The sequence below is a fragment of the Schistocerca piceifrons genome, chromosome 4 (assembly GCF_021461385.2).
Source record: "Schistocerca piceifrons isolate TAMUIC-IGC-003096 chromosome 4, iqSchPice1.1, whole genome shotgun sequence".
Lineage (NCBI taxonomy): Eukaryota > Metazoa > Arthropoda > Insecta > Orthoptera > Acrididae > Schistocerca > Schistocerca piceifrons.
In genome coordinates, this window is record NC_060141.1 from 571056763 (window position 1) to 571072635 (window position 15873).

At 43.5% G+C, this 15873-nt stretch overlaps 1 pseudogene; it reads left to right on the forward strand.

The window, feature by feature from the left end:
• Positions 1-1250: 1250 nt before the first annotated feature.
• LOC124796739 lies at positions 1251-1368 on the forward strand (annotated as a pseudogene).
• Positions 1369-15873: the final 14505 nt, after the last annotated feature.

Below are 15873 nucleotides of genomic sequence, written 5' to 3' on the forward strand. Positions count from 1 at the left end.
ATTAGAACTGAGAATATGTTCAAGGATTCTGCAGGAAACTGAAGTTAGCTATACTGGTGTGTAATTTTGCGGGTCCGTTCTTTTTTCCTTCTTATACACTGGAGCCACCTGAGCTTTTTTCCAGTCGCTCGGGACTTTGTGCTGGGCGAGAGATTCACGATAAAAGCAAGTTAGGTAAGGCGCCAGTGCTGTAGAGTACTATTTATAATATCGAACTGGGATTCCATCCGGACCTGCCGGCCGGAGTGGCCGTGCGGTTCTAGGCGCTACAGTCTGGAACCGAGCGACCGCTACGGTCGCGGGTTCGAATCCTGCCTCGGGCATGGATGTGTGTGATGTCCTTAGGTTAGTTAGGTTTAATTAGTTCTAAGTTCTAGGCGGCTGATGACCTCAGAAGTTAAGTCGCATAGTGCTCAGAGCCATTTGAACCATTTTGAACCATCCGGACCTGGTGATTCATTTGCTTTCAAATCTTTCAGTAGTTCTATATGCCAGGTACGTTTATTACTATGTCGTCCACACAGGAGTCTATCCGATGTTCAAATGACAGTATGTTTGTACGATTCTCCTGTGTGAACTATTTCTTGAACGTGAAATTTTAACTTCGGCTTTCGTTTTTCTATCTTCAGCTGCCACACGAGACTGGTCAACAAGAGGCTGAATGGAAATCTTAGACCCGCTTCGCGATCTTAAGTAAGACCAGAATTTTCTCGGGATTTCTGCCTGATCTTTTGCTAAGGTGTGACCGTAGTAGTTTTATATGCTTCGCGCATAGATATTTTCACTTGACGTCATTAGCGTGTTATCTTTTGAACCGAGAGTGCAACTCACTCCGCTTCCTCAGCATCCACCGAATTTCGTCACTAAACCATGGTGGTTTTTTTCCATCCTTTATCCACTTACAAGGCACATAACTCTCCAGACCACAATTTACAACCTGCTTAAACTTTGCCCATAATTCCTCTACATCTATCTTACTGGAACTTAGTGACATCAATTCCCTAAGTGAGATGCTAGTAACTGCTTATCTACTCTATCTAGCAGAAGCGCTGTCCTAGCCTTATTATCAACTGATTTATTAACGTGTGTTGTTCTTTAGTGTGTGCTACCACAGGTATTGTACAAGTATTGGTGTGACATTCTGATTTACCCTACGTTTACTTTTTTTAAATGTCAATAGGCACTGTTCCATTTAAAAAAATTGTATGTTTGCACAGAAAATACATTTTATAAATATTATTACAATCTATGCTAACGGCCTTGCCGCAGTGGTAACACCGGTTCCCGTCAGACCACCGATGTTAAGCGCTGTCGGGCTGGGCTAGCACTTGGATGGGTGACCATCCGGTCTGCCGAGCGCTGTTGGCAAGCGGGGTGCACTCAGCACTTGTGAGGCAAACTGAGGAGCTACTTGATTGAGAAGTAGCGGCTTCGGTCTCGAAAACTGACATACGCCGGGAGAGCGGTGTGCTGACGGCATGCCCCTCCACATCCGCATCCAGTGATGTCTCTGAGCTGAGGATGACACGGCGGTCGGTCCGTACCGTTGGGCCTTCATGGCCTGTTCGGGAGGAGAGAGTATTACAATCTATTGATTGACTAACAATACAAGCCCCTGACTACCATTCCATTCTCTGAAAACTGCACATAAATAGCACTTTCCATTTCCTCAATATTTGCGGCGTTTTAGGTGATTCAGCCTGCATATCTACTCACCAAGTCGTAAGATGACAAATGTAGTTCATATGCAAGCATTATAAGAGAACAAACTGATTAAATATGAAAAATACTAAGCCCATCCATCAACCTAAATACACCTGAAATAAATTTTTCTTTATTTTTGACACAATCTCTATTTATGACACAATCATCATCGGTTTCGGCCCACAATGACCGTCTTTAGGTGCTACCATAGAAAAATGAGAAGCTTATACACTCCTGGAAATGGAAAAAAGAACACATTGACACCGGTGTGTCAGACCCACCATACTTGCTCCGGACACTGCGAGAGGGCTGTACAAGCAATGATCACACGCACGGCACAGCGGACACACCAGGAACCGCGGTGTTGGCCGTCGAATGGCGCTAGCTGCGCAGCATTTGTGCACCGCCGCCGTCAGTGTCAGCCAGTTTGCCGTGGCATACGGAGCTCCATCGCAGTCTTTAACACTGGTAGCATGCCGCGACAGCGTGGACGTGAACCGTATGTGCAGTTGACGGACTTTGAGCGAGGGCGTATAGTGGGCATGGGGGAGGCCGGGTGGACGTACCGCCGAATTGCTCAACACGTGGGGCGTGAGGTCTCCACAGTACATCGATGTTGTCGCCAGTGGTCGGCGGAAGGTGCACGTGCCCGTCGACCTGGGACCGGACCGCAGCGACGCACAGATGCACGCCAAGACCGTAGGATCCTACGCAGTGCCGTAGGGGACCGCACCGCCACTTCCCAGCAAATTAGGGACACTGTTGCTCCTGGGGTATCGGCGAGGACCATTCGCAACCGTCTCCATGAAGCTGGGCTACGGTCCCGCACACCGTTAGGCCGTCTTCCGCTCACGCCCCAACATCGAGCAGCCCGCCTCCAGTGGTGTCGCGACAGGCGTGAATGGAGGGACGAATGGAGACGTGTCGTCTTCAGCGATGAGAGTCGCTTCTGCCTTGGTGCCAATGATGGTCGTATGCGTGTTTGGCGCCGTGCAGGTGAGCGCCACAATCAGGACTGCATACGACCGAGGCACACATGGCCAACACCCAGCATCATGGTGTGGGGAGCGATCTCCTACACTGGCCGTACACCACTGGTGATCGTCGAGGGGACACTGAATAGTGCACGGTATATCCAAACCGTCATCGAACCCATCGTTCTACCATTCCTAGACCGGCAATGGAACTTGTTGTTCCAACGGGACAATGCACGTCCGCATGTATCCCGTGCCACCCAACGTGCTCTAGAAGGTGTAAGTCAACTACCCTGGCCAGCAAGATCTCCGGATCTGTCCCCCATTGAGCATGTTTGGGACTGGATGAAGCGTCGTCTCACGCGGTCTGCACGTCCAGCACGAACGCTGGTCCAACTGAGGCGCCAGGTGGAAATGGCATGGCAAGCCGTTCCACAGGACTACATCCAGCATCTCTACGATCGTCTCCATGGGAGAATAGCAGCCTGAATTGCTGCGAAAGGTGGATATACACTGTACTAGTGCCGACATTGTGCATGCTCTGTTGCCTGTGTCTATGTGCCTGTGGGTCTGTCAGTGTGATCATGTGATGTATCTGACCCCAGGAATGTGTCAATAAAGTTTCCCCTTCCTGGGACAATGAATTCACGATGTTCTTATTTCAATTTCCAGGAGTGTATAAAGACCTCAAACAAGGAAAAATATTTTCACTAGATCTACTTGTGTGGTAAGTACAGTGTTTCTAAATACATGTGGATCATATCTCTGGGCGCTGTGTATCATATCTATGGACGCCACTTGATGGACAAATAGGTTTGTGTAGTCAAACTAAACATAATGGCGTAAATCAGTAAATTATATAGATATGACTAACAAGGGAAATTCCGCATCGCACCCCCTTCATATTTAGTGGTAAGATGGCCCATCGGAAACTGAACACAGATCAAGTATGAAAAAAGGACGAAGGAGTACTGAACAGTGAGTAACGAAGCAAAATCGAAACAGTGGACGGTCCCAGCGCAATATGTGTAACATCGAGTGAACTGCAAGGATCTCGGCGTCGTGTTTCTGTGGCCACGGTGTTGGACTGGGAAGAGGGTAATTGCTGTTAAAATCTCCCTCGTGCTCCATTCTTTCCACAAAATTATGAACTATCCTCCCTGTCACTGACTTGTCTGTCTGCCGTATTTCAATTTGTGTATGTGCCGTGGTGTAACGTTCGTTTGGAACAGCGAGGTTCAAGGATGGGACGACCTCCAGACGTATGTACCTCTCATTTGTTCTACACAAGTGCCACATGTTATGATTCTTGCGTTCGGTTTTGGAAGTTTTGACTCTTGGATTCTTTTGTTGTAATATAATTCACACATGTTTATTAGTAGTTTTTATTTCTGTGAGAGGTCTATGCGACGGCTGGCCTGCTCACACTATTCATCACATTTACTTGCGACGGTAATATATTTTTATACAAGACTCAAATTTTATAAGAAATGTATGGTATAACAATTGCCAAGATTATAGAAGGAGAACACTAAGTTCAAACTCATTTAAATCTTGATAACGTGCCACTGTAGCAGCAGTAACCGATCTACCAACTGCGACTGACGCTTGTATTATATATGCGTTGCCGACCGTAGCGCCGTATTCTGCCTGCTTACATATCTCTGTATTGGAATACGCATGGCTATAACAGTTTCTTTGGAGGTTCAGTGTACGAGGATTGCTCTTCTGTCTTTGAAAGACCTCACTCTGGTTTAAATATGGTTTTACTGCTTCAATGGCCTGTATTCTATTTTCAAATTTTACAAATATTATTGCAATGTTTTTCATATTTTGCGGTTTTCGCAAGTAAACCTTGTCCTGTAGACAACACGCACATCTAGCGCAAAGAGAAGTACGCTTTCAACGGGATCTCCTCATCGCACCGCCCACAGATTTAGTAGTAAAATGTCTCAGTCCATAGCCCGTCAAAAACTGAACGCAGATCAAGTATGCAAACAGGAAGAAGGTGTACTGAATTGTGAAAAAAGAAGCAAAATAGAAACGGTGAACGGTCCTAGTTCAAGATGTGCATCATCGAACGCGTTGCCACAACCACGGCGTCGCGGTTGTATGGTGACGGTGTGCGACGAAAAAGCATGAAATCCGCGTTCAAATCTCCCTCGTGCCCCACTCTTTTTTTGTCACGAAGTTGTGAAATTTCCGTCCAGTCATTGACAAGATAGCAACCGCCATCTTGCCTTAGTCTAGCAATCGTCAAAAGAAGATTCAGCACATCGGCATCGAAGAGCATCCACCTCAGCAAATACGACACCAGGTGAGATAGGCAATATTCCAGCGATTTCCAAACCTCGGCTATCTTTGTTTTGGATATAAAAACAACGTTTTAACAAACTATTGTATAGAAATTCATAGAGACATAATAACTGTACTTTTGCATTTCTTAATTAAAGGAAACGAACAGATTTTTGCTTGCACATCGTGTCACAATCAGCGTAAAATTCTCTGACAGAATCTGGCAGTCGTACTTCATAATAGGAACTGCGTCAGAATTAAGAGTTTTCGTGTGAAATAACATTTTACCGAATGAATAATTATCTCATTACGGATGTAATTATTTATTGAGTATATTTACTTGTAGCACAGGAAAACACTAATATATTCTAGCTTAGCAAGAACAAGATTAGAGATATAAAATCACGCAATTTGTATCACGAAAATATCTGATTACAACATTAGTTTTCTAGCTGTGTTGAGTCTTATTGTTATTCACAAGCGCTTTTATCAGTCAATGCTAAAAGTGTCCTTTTGATACCACAATAATTCAATTTCTGTTAAGCTTTGCATTTTCATACACAACCGATATTTTGTCAATCTTTATTACATGCGTCAGCAGAATATCTTACGAAGTACCGATCTACCAGTTTACAGTGATAATTCTATGTTTTACTCGTCCTTAGTTCACAACATCTACTGTAATCATTGTTCTTATCCATACAGACGTCTTGTATAGGAAACAGTTGACGTCTTAATAATTACAGTTTCTCTAGATCTCCTGATATACACATATACACTTATATACACTATTTGTATCCGTTATGTGTATTACAAACAAAGTAGGAGGTAAGCTAGCCACAAACCGATTCTGTAAGAATATTCAGGTAGCTCTGAAGCAGAATTTGAGTAAAGTGGGCGTGGCATTTTAGTTAGGAAGGTTCAGTTGTGGCCCCGTTGGGTACAGTACTAAAAAATGTTTGCTACGGTTCACTGAAGCTTTACTGTTAGTGGATTATAGTCAGTTTGGTTACCTTAGATATTCTGTCTTTCTTCAGACCATTTGAAACTTATCAAAGTTTGTGTAAACCGTCTTAACTAATCCAATTTAAGTAAAGTTCTTACGTCCATCAGCTAAATATAATAATCATTTTAGCATAATGATGTAAGGAAATGCCGTGTAATAATAAACTTCTGAATATAAGGAAGGGGCAAGATTAGACATAAAGTATGTGTAAAAGTGACATAAGTATGATGAGGAGGTACCCCTATGTCAGGACGTGAACAATTCCTCACTGTACAGCTAGTCCATAAGCGTGCGGTATGTATTAAGCACAACAGTGTTTCTCTCCTATAAATCGGGTGATGGCTATAAAGTTGAGACGGGTTCCCCCGCTCAAATCAACTGAACTCTAGTCAAGGCTACAAATTCTACAGTTCCGTTTCTATTTATCGTTCAAATATTTTAGCAGTGTGGACCACAAGTAAAACAAATTTTGTGTTTGGTAACTATCAGCTGCTGACTGGCATTGCTTAGACTGAAGTATGAGCGAATTAAAAAAAAAAAGGATGACTCAATTACCAAATCGTTATTTCTAGGCCTCAGATATCAGTCTCCAGAGTATCGATAACGCAAACTTCTGCTATATTTGTGCCGACCTGCAGAGATGAAAATTTATTATAAAGAAATAAGAAACGGAAATGAAAGTGTTGTGCAGTGCTATTCAGTTCACAGATAGTTTTACATTGGGTTAAAGGAAGATTCATTTGTTTCAAGTATCGGCTATTACTTACGCCAAAAAAACCTTCCTTCAACCTGATGATGTTACGGTATCTGTAAAGTAAAGATAGTCGCTTGAGCGTAACTGGTTGTCCGTAAATAAATACACATTAAAGCAACTTTTGGTGATTTCTCGATGTTATTCTTTAAATGTTATTTTGTCATTATTAATATATTTGTTCCTTACGCACTGCTCGGTCTACGATAAGCCTGATTGCTTATGGAACATAGATTCACTTTCTTATGCATGCAGTTGGTGCTCCTTAGTGAAGACGGCAACGTATCTTGTTTCTGGCGGTTCGTCTCGATTTATTCCGTTTGCCATCATCTTTTTGCGGAAGAGATAGCAATCGAGAGAGTCTTCCGTTTCGATTGTTTGGAAGTCTTCTTTGGTGCGTCTAAATCAGATCATTACTGTTTTACATCGAAAAAGTCAAATATCTTTTAGTCACCCTGTTTCTATCCACCTGTTTAAGGTGGGAATCATGCTCACCTTTTGCGGTTCGTTCTTCTCATTTTTGTACGTTACTGTACACTTCGTTATTGGCCTGTATTTTATGAATGTCGTTCTTGTAATTGGGTCCCTGCATCGCTATAATATTTTTGCTGTCTTTATTCTCCTGTTCTCCTAGGAACCGTATACTCAGGAACAGGGTTTCGAGAGCGTACAAAATTACTTTCTCCAGAACTATTTTACACAGACGTATTCTGATTACCTCGGAAACGCACATTTTATTGTTTGATGTTTATGTCCCCGAGGTTCTCCATGGTCAAAAACGAATTTTCCTTGACGATCCTCCAAAAGAACTTCTTCTACTTGACTTCATTTCCTTTTTTGGGGGAATAGTGGGGAGGGGGGGAGGGTAAATTCGACTAGTCATTTCTTCTGTTTCCTCGAAGTATATTTGTAAGCCATTTTGTACGGCGATTTCATCAGTCTGATTTAAATCCTAGAGGTTTTTACTTAGTTCAACAGAATGGTTGTGATTTCGACAAAAGAAAACCTGGGAAATCTGCCACTGTCCCTTTAAATTTGGTTCCGGTATCGCTTGGGTCCAAATCAGCCTGATCAAATCGCCGAACAAACTGGTTTACAAATATCTCGTTATGATGTAGTCTCGTTTTGTTAGTTTCATCAGTATTACTATTACCGTTTTTCTCTAAACTAAGCAATGACATCAAACTTTCAAATCGTACTAATGTTAATAACAGCCGTTAATCTAGCTTGAGCAAGTTTACCCACTCTGTACTGTCTTTCCGGATTCTATTCACGCTTCGCGTCACCTTCTTCTCCAACTACATCACACGAACAGTTAAAACATCAAAACACACAAGACTAACTCACACGATTCCCAGATGGTTGGCGAGGGGTGAGGGGGGGGGGGGGGTTGAGGGCATGAGGGCAGAGGCGGTTGGAGGGTGCTCAGACATTCTTTCGTAGTGAATTCCACAGTATTCCCTAGGCTAGCGAAACGCCAGAAGCCTAATAAACAAAACGGCTGATATTTTCATATTCGTTCAGGAGAATAAAATTATCATAATAACGTAGAACCAATAAGGAGCAACGAGGAGTGGCCATGCATGTAATCCTTGTTTTACGTTAATATATATGCACACTCACTTCACATTTTTAAGGTTTCCTTCTTGGTGGGATCTACGAAACACGTTGACTGAATTGATAACTGAAACCTCGTCTGTCCGAAGCCAGCTGCGCAAATCGAGTGGCCATCCCCTCTCGGGTGGGGCCATCGGCAGTCACTCCAGTGTGCTGAACTAGCCTCCAGTACCGCGACATCCTAATAGCTGTGCAATGACCCGCCTACCTCTTCCTGTTTACGTTTGCCAACTTGCAAATGGGTAATACGAATTTTGTCTGTCGCGACAGCTTTGGCTTCATTTGAGTTTCTAATCTGATTTTCCGATTCACTTCGTAAATTTCTACGGCAGGTTAACGACCACTCGTGATACTCGGGGTTTCCCTACAGCAGCCTGGCTGCCACATCAAGTTACTTTCGCATTTTCGCCGTTAGCGGCAATGACTAAGCTCTAGGCAGCTCAGCAGGTGTATTAATACCGTCGTGCCCAATAATTCAGTGACGACGAGGCAAGTTTCCAGCTCCAAGGTTTCACGGTTTTTGAACATGAGGATGCGATAAATGTACTATCCGGAAACGTCAATAAGACATCAACTGCGGTTACTGAACCAAGTCTTGTAGCAACATCAGCAACAGCCAGCAGCTACGGCAGCAATGTATCCAGTGCCTTTCTCTCATTCGACGAAACGGAAGAAACGTGGAAAACGTGAGTCATTCCCTCTTTTACTTCAAGTCAAGTGATACTTTAGGCTCTGTCAGTCGACATATACTATTAATATATTCAAGAAGTAAATTACACGAATTATCTAGCAAGTGGAAACCATTGACTAGCCTTAGAAGGTTAGAGTTTTCTGGAGTTTGACGTTCGTTATCAAAATATTACAGACAGCGAACTCACATTACAGAGACAATGCTTACGTTTAATCAGTGCACGAAACAGCTGGTGGGTCACTCTTATACAGCATGGGCCTCGGAAATACAGGATTGATCTAGACAATGAGATTGTTCGTGTGCATCGCCCAATGTGTCGTCCGATTGCCGTCATACAAACAACTGAGAAGTATAGCATTCGTCTCTTGGTAAGATGCAATTCGAAATGATGCTTTCGCTCAACGACCGTTGCAAGAAAACGTTAATATGTGTAAATCAGACAAGAGTCATCACTATCATCGGCTTCTGCTTCCCTAAGAACACAACAGCGAGGTACACTGATCAGCCAGAACACTATGACCACTGTCATACTATTGATATACACCCGTCCAGGAGACAGTAGCTTCACCTGGCGAGTAATGACTGCTAGTCTTTTTTTTTTTTCATTTTGTGCGTTATGGTTCGCTGTATTTCGTCGTGGCGGACGTCACATGACATCCGTCGAAGCTCTTTGTTGATCCTTTCACTCAGTCTTTTTATTGCAGAGGCCAGCCAGCTCTCTGACAGAACACGGTGAGCCACCGTGCCGGCTTTATATAGTGGTAGATATACTTGTCCTATTTAACGTTATGCAGTGATAAACAATTTGACATTATCGCAAGCAAAGCTGACGTTAATCTTAGAAGAACTATTGCGAAGTTTAGGTTCGATGTCGTGTAAGAAAAGTGATGATCGTTTACTGATGGTTCAAATGGTTCAAATGGCTCTGAGCACTATGGGACTAACGTCTGAGTTCATCAGTCCCCTAGGACTTAGAACTAGTTAAACCTAACTAACCTAAGGACATCACACACATCCATGCTCGGGGCAGGATTCGAACCTGAGACCGTAGCGTCGTTTACTGATGAAATAACTGAACCGACCGGATAGAAATATCGATAGATCACTGACTATAATATATGCTCTCTCTCTGACCAATGAAAATCAGTTCTGGAGTATCTTATTTGAATATTAATGACGAGGGCTAACTTAAACTATAAATATGTACTCGAGTAAGTTACTAAATGTATCATCTATTACTTCTCTCGTAATATATTAGCAGAACCTTTCGAAATTACCAGTCAGCTCGAATGATGGCGAGAAGGTGGTATTTGTTAATGCTTTACTGCCAATTATATTTGTGGCTATCACGTAATGCTGACCGGTAATAACACACTCTAAATATCGTAAATACATTTATTAGACACGAAGTAAGAAGAACAAAACATGGCAGTACACAAGTTGCGCGCCTAGAGAGACATAGAAAAAAGAAGTTCCCCCTGGCCAGACACAAGCGCGGTGCATGTAGTATCAGTGAGTGTGCTGTCGGTGTGTAGGATGGGGAAGGCGCGCGATCTGCCTGGGTCTGACCAAGGGCAAACTGTGATGGCCCAGACGCTCCACAGGAGCATTTCGGAACTGCATGACTCATCGGGTGTTCGAGGAGTTCTGTAGCGAGTGTCTTCAACACTTGGCGAAACCATCGTGGAACCACGTCCAGGCGTCGTGGGGTTGGACGGCCACATTCCGTTGCAGATGTCGGATGACGTAGGCTGACCAGACTGGTAAAACAGGACAGACGGCGAACAGTGATGCAACTAACATGATACTTAAATGGTGGGCAGAGTACAGTGCATCGAACTCTCCTAACGATGACCAATGCATGCCCCAATGTTAACACCACAACATCGGCAATTACGACTGAAATGGGCACGTGACCAACGGCACTGGACGTCGGCGCAGTGGTAGAGCGTTGCATGGTCTGATAACTCTTGATACCCTCTTCATCATGCTTATGGAAGGGCGCGAATCCGTCGTCTTCCAGACGAACAGCTCCTTGACATCTGTACTGCGGGACGGAGATAAGCTGGCGGCGGCTCCATTATGCTCTGGGGAAGATTCACATGGGCATCAATGGGTCCAGTGGAGCTCGTGCAAGGTACCTTGGTGACCGAGAAGTATCGTACAGTGGTAGCAGGCCATGTACAGCCCCTCATGACGACCTATTTCCCCACGGCAATGGTAGTTTTGTTGAAAAGTCACAGGCCCAGGAGTGTGATGGAGTGGTTAATATAGACGTCCAGTTGAGCAGTGAGGTGTTTTCGATCCACCAGTCACCTTGAGTGAGACTGTCCTCACGTTCGACCATTCCAGGAGTCACAGCTGTGTGCGGCCAGCCGGCACACGGAAGATTGGATAGGTTTGCGCGATCTTGTTGCCATGACGATAGACTCAGCGTGCTTTTGTTCTCTGCCAAGTGTCCGTAGACAGTCTGCAAACGCCTATGAATATCTGCGATACTCTGGTTTTCTGCCAAAGAAACTCAGTGACAGCTCTCTGCTTGCAACGCACCTCCGTAACAGAGACCATTTTGAAGGCAACCCATAGCGCCGCCACCGATCGGAAATCCATGAAACTATAGGTACTGAAGCAGGAATATTTGATTATGTCCGCATCTTCTCAATGGAAATTGGGCGAGAAAAAATACGTTGCATTATTTGCTGAACGCCCCTCGTAACATGCCAGAATTACGGTGAACGTTACCGAAAGAAAGAGGTCTTCATTTAATGATAAAGAAATGTTTATTTAAAAGGAAGTACAAGTTCTCAGATCTACTTCTTATGCAATATTTTATCGGTATTATTCCCAAATGATTTCTTTTGTTTTCCTTGATGCTTTAGCGTTCACTTTTCATTTTGATGTTCGCCTTGTATGAATTGAGGCATATTGTGTACACTGTTGTCTTTCACTTTCAAATATTTAATAAAATCAGTCGAACTGTTTACTATGAGCGATGCGCTTCTCATCAAAATATTGCTGCCTCCTCCCACAACACTGTTTTAGTCAGAGGCGGCTCTATCGGAAAGAACCAAAAAGTTGCTTTCAAAAAGAAAAAGAAAAAGATCCATCTGGCGATAGAATCATTATCTGCGTCAGCTGGCCGCATTGTCCGCATCGTTCAGACGCCAGGTTCACAACTCTCCTGCAACACTTACTTGAAAGCCATGGGCGCCTTTAGCAGCGGAAGCACTGGGACGTTGCAAAACAAACGTAATTATCATGTTGCGCTTTCGGTAGTGATAGACAAGCGATGCGACCATTCCAACCCTAAACACAGTATGTCTCATATTTTTTTACGTCCGAACAAGCTATGTATGTACTCTCCAGTAACAACGGGTAGATGGTCGTTTCGACCAGTACTCTGACATGATAAACAACGTCATGATCTGAACTAGGAAAGAGGCAGTATTTATGATTTCCCTTTAACTATACACACCGAAGAAAAATTCGAACTTCAGTACTGTGGAAGTAGCGTCTTCACATACAATAAACATTTTGTGCCGACACTGTACCTCGCATTCGGGAGGACGACGGTTCAATCCCGTCTCCGGCCATCCTGATTTAGGTTTTCCGTGATTTCCCTAAATCGTTTCAGGCAAATGCCGGGATGGTTCCTTTGAAAGGGCACGGCCGATTTCCTTCCCAACCCTAACCCGAGCTTGCGCTCCGTCTCTAATGACCTCGTTGTCGACGGGACGTTAAACACTAACCACCACCACCACCACCACCACCGACACTGTACCATTTAATCATCTTCAAATTCAGCAATACGTAATCAGTTTTTTTTCCTACAGTGTCGTTAGGTGAACCGATGGCTGCAATCGAACTTTCTTCACCTACAGCCGCCGTTTTGTGACATAAAGCTGCCTGGGATCGGAGACATGCAAACCATCACAACTCCATCCAATCCATCACAACTCCTTACTGCTCGAAATCAAAAATGGTTCAAATGGCTCTGAGCATTATGGAACTTAATTTCAGAGGTCATCAGTCCACGAGAACTTAGAACTACTTAAACCTAACTAACCTAAAGACATCACACACATCCATGCCCGAGGCAGGATTCGAGCCTGTGACCGTAGCGGTCGCGCGGCTCCAGACTGTAGCGCCTAGAACCGCTCGGCCACTCCGGCCGGCTACTCGAAATCATTAGGTGTAATGATTCTTGGAAATTAGGACCATTGTTGCAGCAGAAATGTTATTCACTACCTATTAGGACAAAAAGGAACATGTGGTACAGGTACCAAATTAGGTAGATAAAAAGTTACGAAATATCTGAGTCCATCTGCCCTTCCACAGAAAATTTATTAGCTGTGTTGGGTTGAATCGAACTATTTTTTATTCACTCAGATGTAAAATACATTGCAAACTTTGTTTCGACATTCTCATACTTGCGCTTCAGTCTGGAACCGCAAGACCGCTACGGTCGCAGGTTCGAATCCTGTCTCGGTCATGGGTGTTTGTGATGTCCTTAGGTTAGTTAGGTTTAAGTAGTTCTAAGTTCTAGGGGACTGAAGACCTCAGATGTTAAGTCCCATAGTGCTCAGAGCCATTTGAACCATTCTCATACTTGAAAAGGGCTCTAAGTAATTTAATAGCTGTTGTCGGAACGTATGACAGTTTCAGTAGCACTGACGTTCCGCTTTGAGAGTGAGTACTCACTCTTTCTCATTTACTCTTTCTCCTTGCCGAGAACTTCATTTTTTTCGTGAACGAACTACTACCTGTATCAGTAGACAATACAGGTAATGTTGTTTTCTGAACAGGCAACGCAACTTGGAGGAAGTACACGTTTTATTCTGTAAGTAGCCACGTTCTAGGAAAAAAGTAGAAGCTGTGGACCAATCTGCCAGGAGCAAAGGGATACAGTCAACATTCTACCGTGATTGATTGTCAGTCACCTAAGCTGTGTACAGACTTGTCCAAATTTTCACACAATGTTAATCTTCTATGGTTGTCTGCTCGTGTCTTTAAAAAAATCTCGCAAATTTTTACTAAGTTCTGAATTCTCCTGTGAAAGGCCTCTGTTAGTGCACGCTGTATGAACCTTCTGCACGCTGTACACGCTATGTTTTATTTAGATGAAAAAAAGAGAAAAGAGAGAGAGAGAGAGAGACCAGGCAGCTGAGAAGAAAGCCTGCGATGAGTCAGCCGGGGAACGGAAAGCTAGGAGGAAACAGCCCCTCCCCTCGCCCCCTTTCGTGCCACGAAGTGCATGAACTGTGTCATTGGCCGTCCGAAAAATATTGTACCTTTCTAGTAGACTCTAATCTAAGCATTGTGTGTCATTGTTCAACGGTTATGGTCTCAGATTTTCATTTTTTTTTTTAGTAACACTTCCACTGACAAAGGAGAAAATTCAAATGAAACGTGAATGCAGACATCATATCCACATCAAAAGCTAAAAACAGACGAGAAAATCCTATCATTGGCTATGTTTTAAGTGAATAAAACGAAACGTGTATCGCAACGGAAATATGAAAATACACAGTTCAATAGTAGCATGCACAATTTGACCGACATTATTTCAGAAGTGTACAGAACATGCGATTCGATCACTGTTACAACTTTCACGTAGTGGTATTCATGAAAGTGTTTCTAGAACAATGCATACTATCCTTTGTGGACCACGTCACTTTACTTGCAGGGAGCCCCACGAGAAAGACAAGCCGTGGCGCGCATGTCACAGCACGAGACACTACAGTTTTCAAAGAGTGCTAGCAGCCGTCTCCGGTGGGGAGCGAGTGACTAATTCAGACGAATTTAATAGTTCATGACTGCGCGTTTAAATGCATACAAGCTCTCGATAGCATACGATGAAGTTAAGACCTTTCGTGAGTAGCTTTGCAATTACATCTTGAGCCCATGTAGACCCTGCACGGAGCTGAGCGTTCGCGAAGTGTGGCGGACAAGCAGACTAGTGTGACGTCACAAGTTCGTTGAGAGGCCCATATTTCTTTTGGGCCCCGACTTGGAGCGACATTCATACGACTCACATACGTCTCAGCTGCTGACGCCGCCCAGAATTGCGGAAATTTCCATCGCTGCTGACGGGTTGGTGCATGGAGAGGGGGAGGGGGGGGGGGGGAGAAGACTGTGAGACTGTGGATGATTTTCTGAAACATCACCTACATCCAGCGCTTGTATGTGAGGCTGTCCCACCAGACATCAACTACGTGTTATTGATCTGGACAGGTCAGAACTAAGCTCTTTTATGTAAAAGGGTTTAAAATTAATATCTCACTTCCATTCACCATAACGGTTATATGACTTACGATTTTCGACACGTTTCGATTGCACCAAAATTACAAGAAAGTACTGGCTGATTTTATGGTTATGTGCTATGTTTTCTCCACCATTACAATTCCTGAAATTTTTTGGTTTACTACAATTAGATACAGAACGAAATTCATTATGTTGGTTACCAGACGATAAATGTTTTATTTCTCGCACAATGTTCCATTTGATATCAAATATTTTGTAAGAGTGAACTGATTACACGCGTAAGACGAACTAAAATTGCAGATTTTGTGATACGTAACTGTTTGTAACCTTTGAAAACGAATTAACTATGAAACGTGTAGGATCATCAAAAACCCTTTTTATTTCATAACATTAGCTGTTCTGTTACCACAATGTGCCAATAAAAAATCTCCTCTTCCTTTCAGAATCGCCGAGCTTCGTTCGTCGCGTTATTAGTTACTATATAATACTGTACAACACATTGGTCCAGATTACGTAGCTAATTCCAGTGCTTCGGCTTTCCTTCCTCTCAGTTTCACCTCCATTATGTTAT